Here is a 13,435-nt window from a genome sequence, read left to right as displayed (position 1 = left end):
AGAAGCCTCCTGTTATGGTTCCTGACTTAGAAGCTGGGAGAACTGTAGGCCTGCACCCATCAATAACGTGGGGCAAAGGGGATGCTTGTGTCTCCACAGGAAAAGGAGCCGGTGGCTTGCGGCGAAGAGCGCAGGGCCGCATCGAGAGGGCCTGTCGAACACTGAGGACTGAGCCTTCACACTGCAAGTGGAGTCCCTGGCAAAATGTCACTCCCAGAAGGGAATTTTGTATTATGCATCCTCTGTACTTGTAAAAAAAATAAACCTTTCTTCTGCCCTTCCCCTTTTCTTTGCACAAAACTCATGTTTGGATCACCCTTGCTAATGGAACAGGACAGAGCTCTCTGCTCAGCTACTGCATCCCCGGAGAACCCCTTTTCAACATGCTTGTTGCAGTGTATGCAGAAGGTGACAGAAGGCTCTGCAAGGATACTTTTTGTACAACACAAAGGGGGAAACGTTGGGAATGGTAGGACTTTTAGTGCTGACGTACCAGACCATAAGCCACAGGTGCAGAAGGTATGAAGGGGAAAAGTCCTGAGTTAACAGAGGGTCGAGATGACCTTAAGGAATGTTGCAGCAGACAGAGCTATGCGGAACATGAGCCTGTGGTTTCGTTAACCTTGGCTTATCCAGCTGCTAACGTACGAGGTCTGTCTCCATGAGGTATGTACTGAGGTCTGTCTTAACGACCAATTAGGATGTGGCACAATCTTTCAGCTTGTATGTTAAGGTGCTGAAAGATCAAAAAACAGAACTTGCATCAAGCTGCTCTCCACATCTCTCAATCACAGCATGGGATGGAGCTGGAGGTGGGGAGAGTCAGACTGGAGGTGAGGAGGAAGTTCGGCAGCATGAGAGTGGTGGGAGCCTGGAATGGGTTGCTCAGGGAGGGGGTTGAGGCCCCATCCCTGGAGGGGTTTAAGGCCAGGATGGATGAGGCTGTGGATAGACAGAGCTATGGTGGGGTGTCCCTGACCATGGCAGGGGGGGTAGCACTGGATGGTCCTTGTGGCCCCTTCCAACCCTGACTAATTCTATGATTTCCTGCACATACATTTCTCAGCTGGGCCCTGATCCTGTGCCCTTTTGGGGGGGACAAGGCCTAATTACATTGGTGTAAGACTGGTATCTCTCCCTCTCCCACACGGCCTAGAAGAGAGGCCAACTCAACACTCTAGTGTCCAATTTTCTATGCTGTCTTGACAAACTGGGCACTGCCAGTGCAGATTCTGTTCAAATCTATTTACACTCCTCTACCCTTGTAACTGCAGTGCCTACAGAGTAACAATATCCACAGCTGACAAGTGGACCCATGGGCATCACAGCACTGCTCGTTCAGACTCCATCCATGTAGACCTCATTCCCACAATTCCTCTATTCCTTTTAATATGAAGGCAGTGCTTCTCCTCTTGTGCAGGGACCTGCACAGAAAGGTAACAAACACAGCACCTTAAACATTGCTAACAGAAACAGCTGCTCCCCATCTCTGACAATGAGTGGCTCTGGCCCTTATAACAGAGGGCCAACAAAATACCTAACTCAAAGCATGACCAAAGCCTGAGCACACAACCACATCTCTGCACACCTTTCAATTTCCTGCCACAGCCATCTGAGCAAGACTTCTGCTCACTGCCAAAGCAGGCTGCACATAACAAGCTGGTAGCCAATCAAAAGACCTGTGAGCACACACAAACAAATGCATGAACAGATATAAGGATGCAAACACATTCATGCCCTAGGCTAACAAATCTCTTTGGCCTTCTCTAGGGTGAATTTCTCTGTGGGATGCAACCAGAGAATTTTCAAGTTTTCCTCTGTCTCTCTTTCTCTCTCCTCTCTCCCACTTTTCGTTTTGTTTTTACATGATCCTTATCCTACAGTGTTATCTTGATATGCAGAAAAAAAAAGGAAAAAATACCCTATGATATCCCTACCACAAACTCTTAGTCTTAACTATACCAATGCTAGAAATTGATAAACTAAAAATTAAAAACACTGAATCAGTACTGAGAAAAAAACAACAAACCAAAGAAATCCAAGAGGCTGATACATTCCACAGAGCTCTCTGAAAACACCCTGGTGCCCAGGAAAAAAACAAAAAAACTTAAATCAACCATCACAAAGAGAGAATCATTAACTTACACACTTACCAAAACAACTCTTACCATAATAATCCAGTACAGCAACTACCAATTACTTAACATGCCATATTTTAACTACCTAAGCCTTATCACCATCACCCTGCTAAAATGACTCCAAAACTTACTGATAATCTATTACAGTTAACAGCTACTTAAGATCTTATCCAGTAGGCTCTAAAATCTATTACAATCAGAAGCTAAAAACATCATCAGGATTTTAGTCTGCAAAAGGCTCTCACAAATGCACTCTGTCCCTTTAAGAACGAAGCACTGCTTCTCCACAGAAGATACACTGCCAGAAAGAAGAAATAGAATAAAGTGTGGGGGGGAGTGGGCCCTGCTGCTCCAGCAGGCAGGGGGGGTGCAGGTGAATCCTGTGGAGGATACACCTCCCACAGCTTCCATGGATTCCACTGACAAACTGGCCCCTCCCTCGGCCTCTGACCTCGCCCCTCCATGCTCCAAACCCTCCATCTCTGCAGCTGAAAAGTGAGCTCTCTACGCAGGTGGAATTGAGCCACAGGCACCTCAAGAGATGGTAGTGAAGCACTCAGCACTCCTATGGCATTCGTCTCAGCAGCAGCTACCAACACAAGCCTCTGATTAGGGTGAAATTCCAGCTGTTAGCTGCTGCCTTTGCAGTTCTTTCCCCTGTCTGCTCCTTAAGGGCACATTTACAGCCCCCTCTGGAGCCCTGGCTTCTCAGGTGCTGAACGATCGTTGGTTTGGCACAGCAAAAATAGCTTTGTAAAGTCTGACTGCCCCAAAGGACATCTCTCACAGAGAGAAAGAGCTTCAGAGAAGCTTTGCACCACTGTTTCTTCCTCACTGATCCTCCTCCAGCATCAGATTTACAGCCTGCTCCCGATGCTTACCACCCCCATGAGGCTTCTCCTGCTTTTGCCAGACCTCCACTGTTGAACAGCTGCCTTAAGTCTCTTAGATATCTCCTCCTTTGGCTCCACAGCAGGAACTGCACTAAATCCCCCTCCTTCAGGGGCACCTCCCTTCTTCACACAGGCTGCATTAACGTTTTCACAGCAGCTCTTTCCCATTTCTCACCCCTAATGATTTCTGGATCCACTACCCTACCTCTAATGTAGGCCTGGCTCCCTTCACCAGCAGGCCAGAGCCCTGCTTCCTCCTGCCATCCGCTGCCTGACTCTTCCTCGTCCCAAGAAATCACGTCGGGGGTCACCAGGTGCCAGGTGTGCTCCTCTCTCAGAGTCCCTGCAGGGAAACCACTCTGACATCACCTCCCACCAACGTGGTGGAGAGGTCGATGCCCCTTATGGAAGCTAAGAGTGATGCTTATACAGTGGCTAATACAAGGTGCACAATTCTGACAGGTCACACAGCACAACATGGGCTGTCCACAGGCCTAGAGGCACAGCTCACCCATCGGCCCCCCTCAATCCCCCTCACGCAGCTCAGCTACAGACAACTCAAGGTTCTTTTCTCCTGCAGCTGTGCTCCCTTACCAGAACAACCTAACCTTACCCTTCCTGCTCTCCTTGTTTCACACTGCTCAAATCTGCCTGAACCCTGACATGCAGAGGTGCAGGACAATTCACTGCTTTCATCTCCTCAAATGCTGACAGATTCTCTTCAACATCTCTCTGGGTGCCATGGGCAGAGGCACTGAGTGCAGCCTCAGCAAGTGGGCTGACCACACCAAGCTGTGGTGTGGGACATGGACAGGCTGCAGAGTTGGGCTCAAGCCAACCTCAGGAGGTTCAACAAGACCAAGTGCAGGATCCTGCAGCTCGGACCAGGCAATGCCAAGCACCAATCCAGGCTGGGCAGTGCCAGGCTGGGGAGCAGCCCTGACAAGAGGGACTTGGGGGTGCTGCTGGAGGAGAAGCTCAACAGGAGCCAGCAGTGTGCACTTGCAGCCCAGAAAGACAAACAGAGCCACAGCTGCAGCAGAAGTGCAGCCAGCAGGGCCACAGAGGTGATTCTCCCCCTCTGCTGAGACCCCACCTGGAGTACTGCAGCCAGTTCTGGAGGCCCTGGGACAAGAGGGATGTGGAGATGCTGGAGTGTGTCCAGAGCAGGGCCACGAGGATGCTCAGAGGGCTGCAGCAGCTCTGCAGTGAGCACAGACTGAAAGAGTTGGGGCTGTGCACACTGGAGAAGAGGAGGCTCCCAGGGGACCTTCTTGTGGCCTGCCAGGAGCTGAGATGGGCTACAAAAGAGCTGGGGAGTGACTTTTTAGGCTGCCAGGGAGTAACAGGACTGGGGAGGATGGAGCAGAGATGGAGAGTCAGAGTGGAGATAAGGAAGAAGTTCAGCAGCATGAGAGTGGTGAGAGCCTGGAATGGGTTGCTAATGGAGGGGGTTGAGGCCCCATCTTTGGAGGCGTTTAAGGCCAGGATGGATGAGGCTCTGGGCAGCTTGATCTAGGGTAGGGTGTCCCTGCCCATGCCAGGGGGTTGGCACTGGATGGTCTTTGTGGTCCCTTCCAACCCTGACTGACTCTATCATTTCCTGCACATACATTTTTCAGCTGGGCCTTGATCCTGTGCCCTTTCTGGAGGAACAAGGCCTAATTCCTGCCTGACCATACCAGACCCTTCCCTCATTCACAGCACATCCATGGCCCTGCTGTCTGTGCTGTCCCACGGCCCTGGATCCCCACCTCTGCTGGGGTTGGAAGGGTGGAGTGGGAAACGTTGTGGCTGTGGAAGCATTCAAAGAACAGGGATGAAAGCAGGAGCTCAAGAATGGAAGGTCCTGAGACTAAAGGCCAGGAGGAGCTGGAGGCCTGAAGGAAACAGCAACAGGCCAAGGGGGAAGGGTCACATATGAGGGGTGAGGAAGGACCCTGTCTCCTCCCAACACAGGAACTGATGAAAGGGGACAGAGGGAGTGAGAGCTCAGGTGACTCCTGACATGCAGAATGGGGTGGGGTGTGTGGGCAGGAACCCCAAGGGCCAGCTTTGGCAGTGGTGGATGTCAGAAGGTGTCAGGGGACTGTCCTGAGCCAGGAAGGCTTTGCCTCTTTGTGCTTCCAGCCTCAGTTGCTGCCTCCACCCTTGCAGGTAGGAACCAGACAGAGCCACACAGCTCCTTAACTAAGACCTCCCACCCCCTGCAGCCTTCACCCTCCATCTCTCCATCCATCTCTCCATCTGCACTCACTTTCTGCCCTCTCAGACTCCCCAGGGTCCCAACAAGGTCCCAGGCTCAGCCACACAACCAGCATGGCACAGCAGAGGGACCTAGAGTAGAGCACCCTGCAGAAGAAGAAGGGGGAGCTCAAGTGGGCAAGCTGCAGGGGTGGCCCAGGGGAACCTCCTGAGCTTCAACAACAGCAAGTGCAGGCTCCTGCACCTGGGCTGCAACAAGCCTCACAATCAGCATAGCCTCGAGGAGGAGCCAACAAAAAGCAGGCCTGAAGAAAAGGACTTGGGGTGCTGGGGGACAAGGAGCTGGACAGGAGCAGGCAGTGTGAGCCTGCAGCACGCAAGGACAATGGCAGCCTGGGCTGCAACAACAGCAGAGAGCAGACTCTGACACAGTGCTCTGCTGACAGCTCACCTGCACTGCTGCATCCAGCCCTCGAGCCCTCAACACAGCAAGGACATGGACCTGATGGACAGGGTCCAGAGGAGGCCATGAGAATGATCAGGGGCTTGGAAGAGCTCAGCACTGAGGACAGGCTGAGGGAGATGAGGGTGTTCAGAAAAGAAGGCTCCAGGCAGACCTAAGAGTGACCTTCCAGGGCCTAATGGGGCTACAAGAAGGCTGCAAAGAGACTGCTCCCAAAGGCCTGCAGGGACAGCAGGAGGGCAGTAGCTGCAGAGCAGAGCAGATGGAGATTGGATGGCAGCAACAAATTCTGCACCAGGAGGCTGCTGCAACACTGCAGGGTGCCCAGGGAGGGAAGTTGAGGCCCCATCCGTGGAGGTATTCAAGGTGAGGCTCAACAGGGCTTTGGGCAGACTGATCTAGTGCAGGATGTCCCTGCTGACTGCAGGGGCTTGGACTCAATGACCTCTGCAGGTCCCTTCCAACCCAAACCATTCTACGGTTCCATGCTTCTAAAGGCAGCCTCCAGGGAGAGGCAGAGGAGGAAACAGAGCAGCTGCAGGAGGACTGCTTTCCTACAGGCCTGCCTTGGGCTGTGCAGCAAAGCAGCAAGGAAGGCCAAAGCCCTCTTGCAACTGAAGCTGGCAAAGGAAGGAAAACAGAACAAGAAAGGCTTCTTCAAATCCATCAGCAGGAAAAGGAAGAACAGGGAAGGTGTGGGGGCAGTGCTGGACCAGGAGGCAGCCTGAGAACTGAGGGTGCAGAGAGGACAGAGCTGCTGAATGCCTTCTGGGCTCCACTCTTTACACCTCAGGCTGAACTCTCCTATGGACTCCAGAGTCTGGATGAAGGAGAGGAAGCCTGCAGGAAGGACTGCCCCTCACTGGTCAGTGCACACTGGCATAGGGATCAGTTATACAAAATAAACATTCACAAGTCCAAGGGCCCTGATGAGATGCACCCAAGGGTGCTGAGACAACTGCCTGATGCTATTGCTCTGCCACTCTCCATCGTCATTGCCAAATCAGGGCAGACAGGAGAGGTGCCTGAGGGCTGCAGCAGAGCCAATGGCACTGCAGGCCTCAAAAAGGGCAAGAAAGAGGTTCCAGGGAACTACAGACCAGGCAGCCTCACCTCCAGCCCTGCAAAAATGATGGAGCAGCTCCTGCTGGAGGGCATCTCAAGGCACTTGAGAGAGAAGAAGCTTATCAGGAGTAGTCAGCATGGATTTACCAAGGGGCAGTCATGCTTCACTAACCTCAGAGCATTTTAGGATGCCATCACTGAATGAGTAGATTCAGGGAGAGCAGTGGATGGAGTCTGCCTTGGCCTTAGCAAGGCCTTTGACACCATCTCCCATGACATTTTAGTGAGCAAGCTGAGGCAGTGTGGGATGGAAGAGCAGGCAGTGAGGTGGGTTAGGAACTGGTTGCAAGACAGAGTTCAGAGGGTGCTGAGCAATGGTGCCAGGTCCAGCTGGAGAGCTGTGACCAGTGGTGTCCCACAGGGATCAGTGCTGGGGACAGTCCTGTTCAACATCTTCATCAATGACACTGATGAGGGCACAGACAGACAGAGGCTGCTCAGCAAGTTTGCTGCTGACACCAAGCTGGGAGGCTTGGCTGAGACAGCTGCAGGCTGTGCTGCCCTCCAGAGAGACCTGGGCAGACTGAGAGCTGGGCACAGAGGAACCAGGTGAAGTTCAACAAGGACAAGGGCAGAGTCCTGCATCTGGGGAGGAATAACAAACTGCACCAGTCCAGGCTGGGAGGTGATCTGCTGGACAGCAGCCCCAAGGAGAGGGACCTGGGGGTCCTGGTGGCTAACAAGTTACCCATGGCACAGCAATGTGCCCTGCTGGCCAAGAAGGACAATGGCATCCTGGGGTGGATTAGGCAGAGTGTGTCCAGCAGATCAAGGGAGGTTCTCCTCCACCTCTACTCTGTCCTGCTGAGACCTCATCTTGAATATTGTGTTCAGTTTTGGGCTCCCCAGTTGAAGAGGGACAGGGATCTGCTGGTTAGAGCCCAAGGGAGAGCTACGAGGATGATGAGGGGACTGGAGGGCATGGCCTGTGAGGAGAGGCTGAGGGATCTGGGGCTGCTTAGTCTGGAGAAAAGAAGACTGAGAGGGGATTGGATAAATAAGTATCTGGAGGCTGCCAGGATGGGGGGGACAGGCTCTGCTCACTGCTCCCTGGGACAGCACAAGGAGCAATGGGTGTAAGCTGCAGCACAGGAGGCTCTGCCTCAACACAAGGGGGAACTTCTTTACTCTTAGGGTCACAGAGCACTGGACAGGCCTGCCCACAGAGGTCCTGGGCTCTCCTTCTCTGGAGACTTTCAAGGCCTCTCTAGATGTGTTCCTCTGTGATCTGTGTCAGACAGGATTGTCCTGCTCTGCCAGGGGGATTGGACTCCATGATCTCTTTGGGTCCCTTCCAACCCCTAACATCCTCTGAGCCTGTGACAGCCTCTGAGCCAAGGCCAAGGAGGAGCAGAACAAGAAGAATGCTTAAAAAGCTTTCCAACTGCCTGGAAAAACAACCCAAATCCCTTCCCAGCTCAGCAGAAACTCACACAAATGCTTGGGCAGCTCGGAAAAGCTCTCAGCAGGGAACTCTGCAGTCACTTTCCAGGCTCACTCATGTCTTTGGCACTCTGCACAAAGGCTTCAACAGCTTTGCAGCTGCCCTCAGCATGTCCAGCACAGCTCTGTGCCCACAGAAGGCCAGCCTGGAAGGGACCCCAAGGACCTTCTGCTCCAACCTTGCCAGCTGACACTGCACTTGCCATCAGCTGGACCAGCCCCTCACAAGAGCACTCTTAAATCTGCCCAGGCCAGGGGAATCCAACACTGCCCTTGGGAGATGATTCCAGGGCCTGACTGTGAGGCAGAAATTTTTCCTTCTGCACTGCAGCCTTCCAGTTCAGCTCAGTTCCTGCAGCAGCTACTTCACAGCTGCCCCTTGAGCATCACAAACTCTAAGGCACAGCTGCAGGCCAAAACAACTCTCCTGCAACTTCCAATCTGATAAAAGCTCCAATTTTACCTTCAAGGCAGGGGCCAAGCTCCAACCCAGCCCTAACACAGCTCTCACCCAGCTCTCCAACATTGCTTATTTACAGTTTCACTCCACTGAACTTCTGCTCAGTGTCCAGATCCAAGCATTCACAGAATTGTTTGGGCTGCAAGGGAACCCAAAGCTCAGAGAGCTCCAAACCCCTGCCATAGCCAGGGACACCTGCTACCAGACCAGGCTGCTCAAAGCCTCATCCAAACTGGCCCTCAACACCTCCAGCGCTGGGGAATCCACCACCTTCCTGGGCACCCTGTTCCAGTCCCTCAACACTCTTGCTGTAAAGAAATTCTCCCTCATCTCCAACCTAAGCCTCCCCTGCCACACTTCCAGGCCAGTTCCTCTCCCTGACACTGGCAAGAAGAGACCAACCTCACCTCACTGCAACCTCCTCTCAGGGACAGGGCAATCAGCTCTCCCCTCAGCCTCCTCTTCTCCACACTCAATACCCTCAGCTACCTCAGATGCTCCTCCACAGCCCTGCCCTCCACACCCTTACACAGCTTTCTTGCCCTTCTCTGCACCTGCTCCAGGCCCTCAACGACCTTCTTCCACTCACTGCCTCGACACTGACCCCAGCATTCACCCTGCGGCCTCACCAGAGCCCACGACAGGGGCACAATCCTGCCCTGGGCCAGATGCCCACACCACTGCTCAGCCTTGCACACCACTGCAATTGCTGCAGCCACTTTCACCAATCATTTCCTGCCTTTGACAGCTCAGCAGGCAGCAAAGAGCACAGCTCCAATTTCTTGCTCTGCTTCTCAAGCTCCTCCAAGGAAACCTCACAACTTCTTGCAAACAAAACCACTCAGGACAGCCTGACCCCACTCCAATCAAACACTGCACTCAAATCAAAAACAAGGCCTCAGCCACAAGCACACTCTGGACATCTCATCCTGCTCTCAATGCTCCCTGCTCTTCTTCCACACACCATTTCTCCATCTCCACACCAACAGCAGCAGGGCACAGTGCTCCTGACAGCACAGGGGACAAAAGCTCTGCACAGCTATCAGCCTGCAGGCAAACAGCAAAGGCTCCACCTGACCTCACTCTCTTTGTGGGCAGGAAACCTTGAGAGGAACTGAACAGAAGCCTAAAAGCTGTCAGCAAATCTTTCTGCCTAAGGAGATGGAGCCTAACAACTCCCAGACACCCACTCTGCACATGGCTGCCTCCTGCCTGCTGCAGCAGGGAAATGCACTCAGGCTCAGCTTTAACAGCCTGTTGGGGCTTTGCCTGGGGCCTTGCTTGCTGCTCTACAGCAACTGCACCAGAAAACACTCTGCAGGCTCCCTCAGCTGGAAGCACATCAAACCCAAACACACAAATGCCTCCACACACACCACTGGAAATCCCCAGCAGGGCTCAGCCTAACATGCACAAAGAGCCTACTGCAGACAGGGCAATCTTCCTCCTGCCCACAGCTGCCAGCTCAACTCACACCTTCCTGACACAAATCACTCCACATGTGCCTGACACACTCCCTCCAGGGCTCCAAGGCCAGGCCACATAAGGCCTCAAGCAGACTGCTCCAGTGCAAGGTTGCCCTGCCCACAACTAGAGGATCCCTCAGGTCCCCTCCAAGCCAAACCATTCCCTGACTCCAGCATCAAACACAGGACACACAACACCCACAACAACAGGCCTCACATGGACAAGCATCTGGCAGCTCCCTTTGCACAGACCCAGACCACCACTCATGCACACCACCAGAGCACACTCCAAGAACAAAGCTCTCTCCAACACCAGTGGCTACCATCACAGCAGAAGGGACCAGCTCACACTCCTCAGCAGCTTTCAGCAACTCCCTCTTCTCCCAGTGCTCAGGACCATCCCTCCTGCCTCCATTCAACTGCCCTCAGCTCCCAGCTGCACACAGCAAGGCTCAGAAGAGAGATGCTCAGCACTGGAAAGCTCAGCACAAAGCCACTGCAGCAGAGGCACTGAACACAGCATTTGACTTCTCAGCTGGGGACAAGATCTCAGCCTGCTCAGAAAGCACTCCACGACCTCTGCCTGCACACCTCAGACACTCTGGAGCACAGCAACAACTTTCTCAGCCTGGCACACACAGGGGAAACAAAGCCCAGCACAGGGGGGGACTGTCTCTGACTCACCACCAGCACCTCTCCTACAGAGACAGGCTGAGAGAGCTGCAGCTGCTCAGCCTGCACAAAAGCAGCTCTGGGCTCTCCTTGCAGCCTGCATCTCAACTTCTCAAGGGCACTTACAGGCAGGCTGGGCAGGGACTGTGCACAGGGGCCTGTGGGGATAGGACATCAGGCAGTGCATTCCAACTGGAGCAGGGCAGAGTTAGGCTGCACAGCAGGAGCAAGTTCTGCACAAGGAGCCTGCTGACACTCTGCAACAGCCTGCCCAGGCAGGTGCTGAAGGCTCCAGCCCTGCACACAGTACACATCACAGCTCATGTGCTCCTCGGCTGTCTGCTAGAGCTGCACCTGGCCCTGCTCACTGCCAAGGGGTGCACAAGATCACCTCTGAGGGGCCCTTCCAACACGATGCCATCTGGCCAAGTCCTGCACCAAACACAAACTGCACCATCAAGCCCTGCAACAGCCTGCCCAGGCTACTGCTGCACTCCCTCACCCTGCAGCTCCTCAACAGCTCTGCAGCTCTCATGCTCAGGGACAGGCCTCAGTGCTCACCTGCCACTGCTCAACCCACCAGCTCCACTCTGCCAGCTTCAAGCCTTTGGCCACACCAAACTATGCTCTCATTCTAACAACTCCAACAGCAGCAGCAAGCTCCACAACCCTCATGCTTCACACACCAAAAACACCAACTCCAGAGATGCAGCCCAAGGCAGAGGACAGCTTTTATTGCTAGGGATTCCTGTGCCACCAGCTTGGCAAAAGCTAAACCCTTTCAGCTCTCCACTTCTGCCTGCAAGAGCACACAGAGGCTCCTCAGCCCCTCTCAAAGCAGCTAAACACAAACTCTCCACACCAGGCTGGAAACCATTGGCAGTGCAAAGGCAACTCTTAGGAGCAACTGCACAGAGCACTACAACAGCAGCTGAGATACACAAGGCCAGAGTCTGCCTTGGACACCACTCTCCAACAGACCTCCTCAGCCCAAAGCTTCCCAGACATAGTCCACCTCAGACACAGTTCTCCAAACACCTTCTCAGGACAAAGCTCTCCAAAACCTCCCTCCAAATCAGGACAAACCCCAGGCCTTCATGACCCCTCCCCACCACTCCTCTCTATCTCCCCCACAACAAAACAAATTGAAGCAGCACAAAATGAGCTCAGACAAGGCCAAAGGCAGACTGCAAACCTCCTGCACAGAGCACAGATGAGGTCCACACTGCCAAGGCAGAGAGTCAGGCAGAAGAAAACTGAGAGTGCAGCCAGTTTGTAGGGGCAGTGCATGCAGGATTATGGCAATGAAATACCACATGTGACACTTCCTGGTCCACCTCCTGCACTCCCTGGCCCCAGGAGGACTGCACTTGGCAGTTGCACACAGCCCACTTCTTAAACCCAGAACAATCCTTCCAGAAGCAGCTTCACCTGGAACAAAAGGACATGAAAGGGTCTGCAAGAAAACTGGGCAGGGACCTTGCACAAGGGCCTGGAGTGGTAGGATAATGCAGAACGGATTGAGGCTGCAAGAGGGAAGACCCAGACTGGACACTAGGAAGAAATTCCACACAGTCAGCCTGGGAACACACTGCAGCAGCCTGCCCTGGGAGGTTGGGAGTTTCCTGCCGAGAGGTCTTCAAGCCCACAGTGGGTGAGGCCTTCAGCAATCTGGGCTGCTGGCAGGTGGCCCTGCACATGGCAGACAGTTGCAACTGGGTGACATTTAAGGGCACTTCCAGCACAAACCATTACAGCAATGGAGCCAAAGGGCACAAACTGTACAGGTCAAGCTGAGCAACAGCAAAGGAGCCAGGAAGAAGCAGGCTGGGGACAATGGAACGCAGCAAAGAGATCAACTTCAGCTGCTGGCCAGAGCCACAGCTCTTCACAACTCCTAAAGGCCTCTAAAGCCTCATTAACAGCTTCAAAACTCCTCCCAGCTCCTAAATACACCTCAGGATGCATTCAACTCTCTCAACAGCACTGCAGAGACCTGCCTGAGTTCTGCCTTTGACAAACTCTTCCAACAGGCCTGAAAATCACCAAAACAGCTTAGAAAACTCACCAGAAGTTATTAAAACCTTTCTGCAACTCTTCCAACTCCTTCAGTAGAGACTTCAAGGACTTTTTTGGTCTCCTTAAGCCTTCCACAGCCCTCACAAAGGCTGGAACAGCCTTAAAACTGCACTGGAAATCATCAACATCTCTTTAAATGTCTTCAAGGCCTCTCAAACCTCATCACAAACCTCTCAAACCTCACACGACTTCCTCAAACGGCAACAAATCCCTTCAGAGCTGATCCACAATTCTTCACATCTCATTCCAACCTCTTCAGCAGCTCTCCACAAGTCACACAAAGTAATGCTCAAGAGAGACTCTCCAGGCTCATTCATCTGTTTGGCACTCTTCACCAAATGCACTCAGACAGGTCTCAAACTGCCCTAGAAGCCATCAACATCTCTGTACAGCTCTCACACCCCCTCACAAACTCATTCAAAAGCTCCAAAAGCCTTAGGACTTCATAAAACAACCCAAAGAGGCTTTAAAATCTCCTTTCTGACGCTTGA

General features: G+C 53.1%; 2 protein-coding genes across 2 annotated transcripts in view; one reads left to right on the top strand and one right to left on the bottom strand.

The window, feature by feature from the left end:
- LOC135174397 (zinc finger protein 271-like) overlaps positions 1-13,435 on the top strand; it is a 217,439-nt gene that overhangs the window by 99,957 nt on the left and 104,047 nt on the right. The gene's annotated exons all lie outside the window — the stretch shown is intronic.
- The window catches only part of LOC135174396 (zinc finger protein 850-like), a 393,382-nt gene that overhangs the window by 378,313 nt on the left and 1,634 nt on the right, over positions 1-13,435 (bottom strand). The window contains 2 exon segments of the mRNA XM_064141675.1: positions 2,384-2,436; positions 3,237-3,374. The gene's annotated coding sequence lies outside the window, so the exon portion shown is untranslated.

The sequence above is a fragment of the Pogoniulus pusillus genome, unplaced genomic scaffold (genome assembly GCF_015220805.1).
Source record: "Pogoniulus pusillus isolate bPogPus1 unplaced genomic scaffold, bPogPus1.pri scaffold_63_arrow_ctg1, whole genome shotgun sequence".
Classification (NCBI taxonomy): Eukaryota; Metazoa; Chordata; class Aves; order Piciformes; family Lybiidae; genus Pogoniulus; species Pogoniulus pusillus.
The sequence above is the reverse complement of the archived record's forward strand: the minus strand, read 5'-3'. Positions and strand labels throughout refer to the sequence as shown.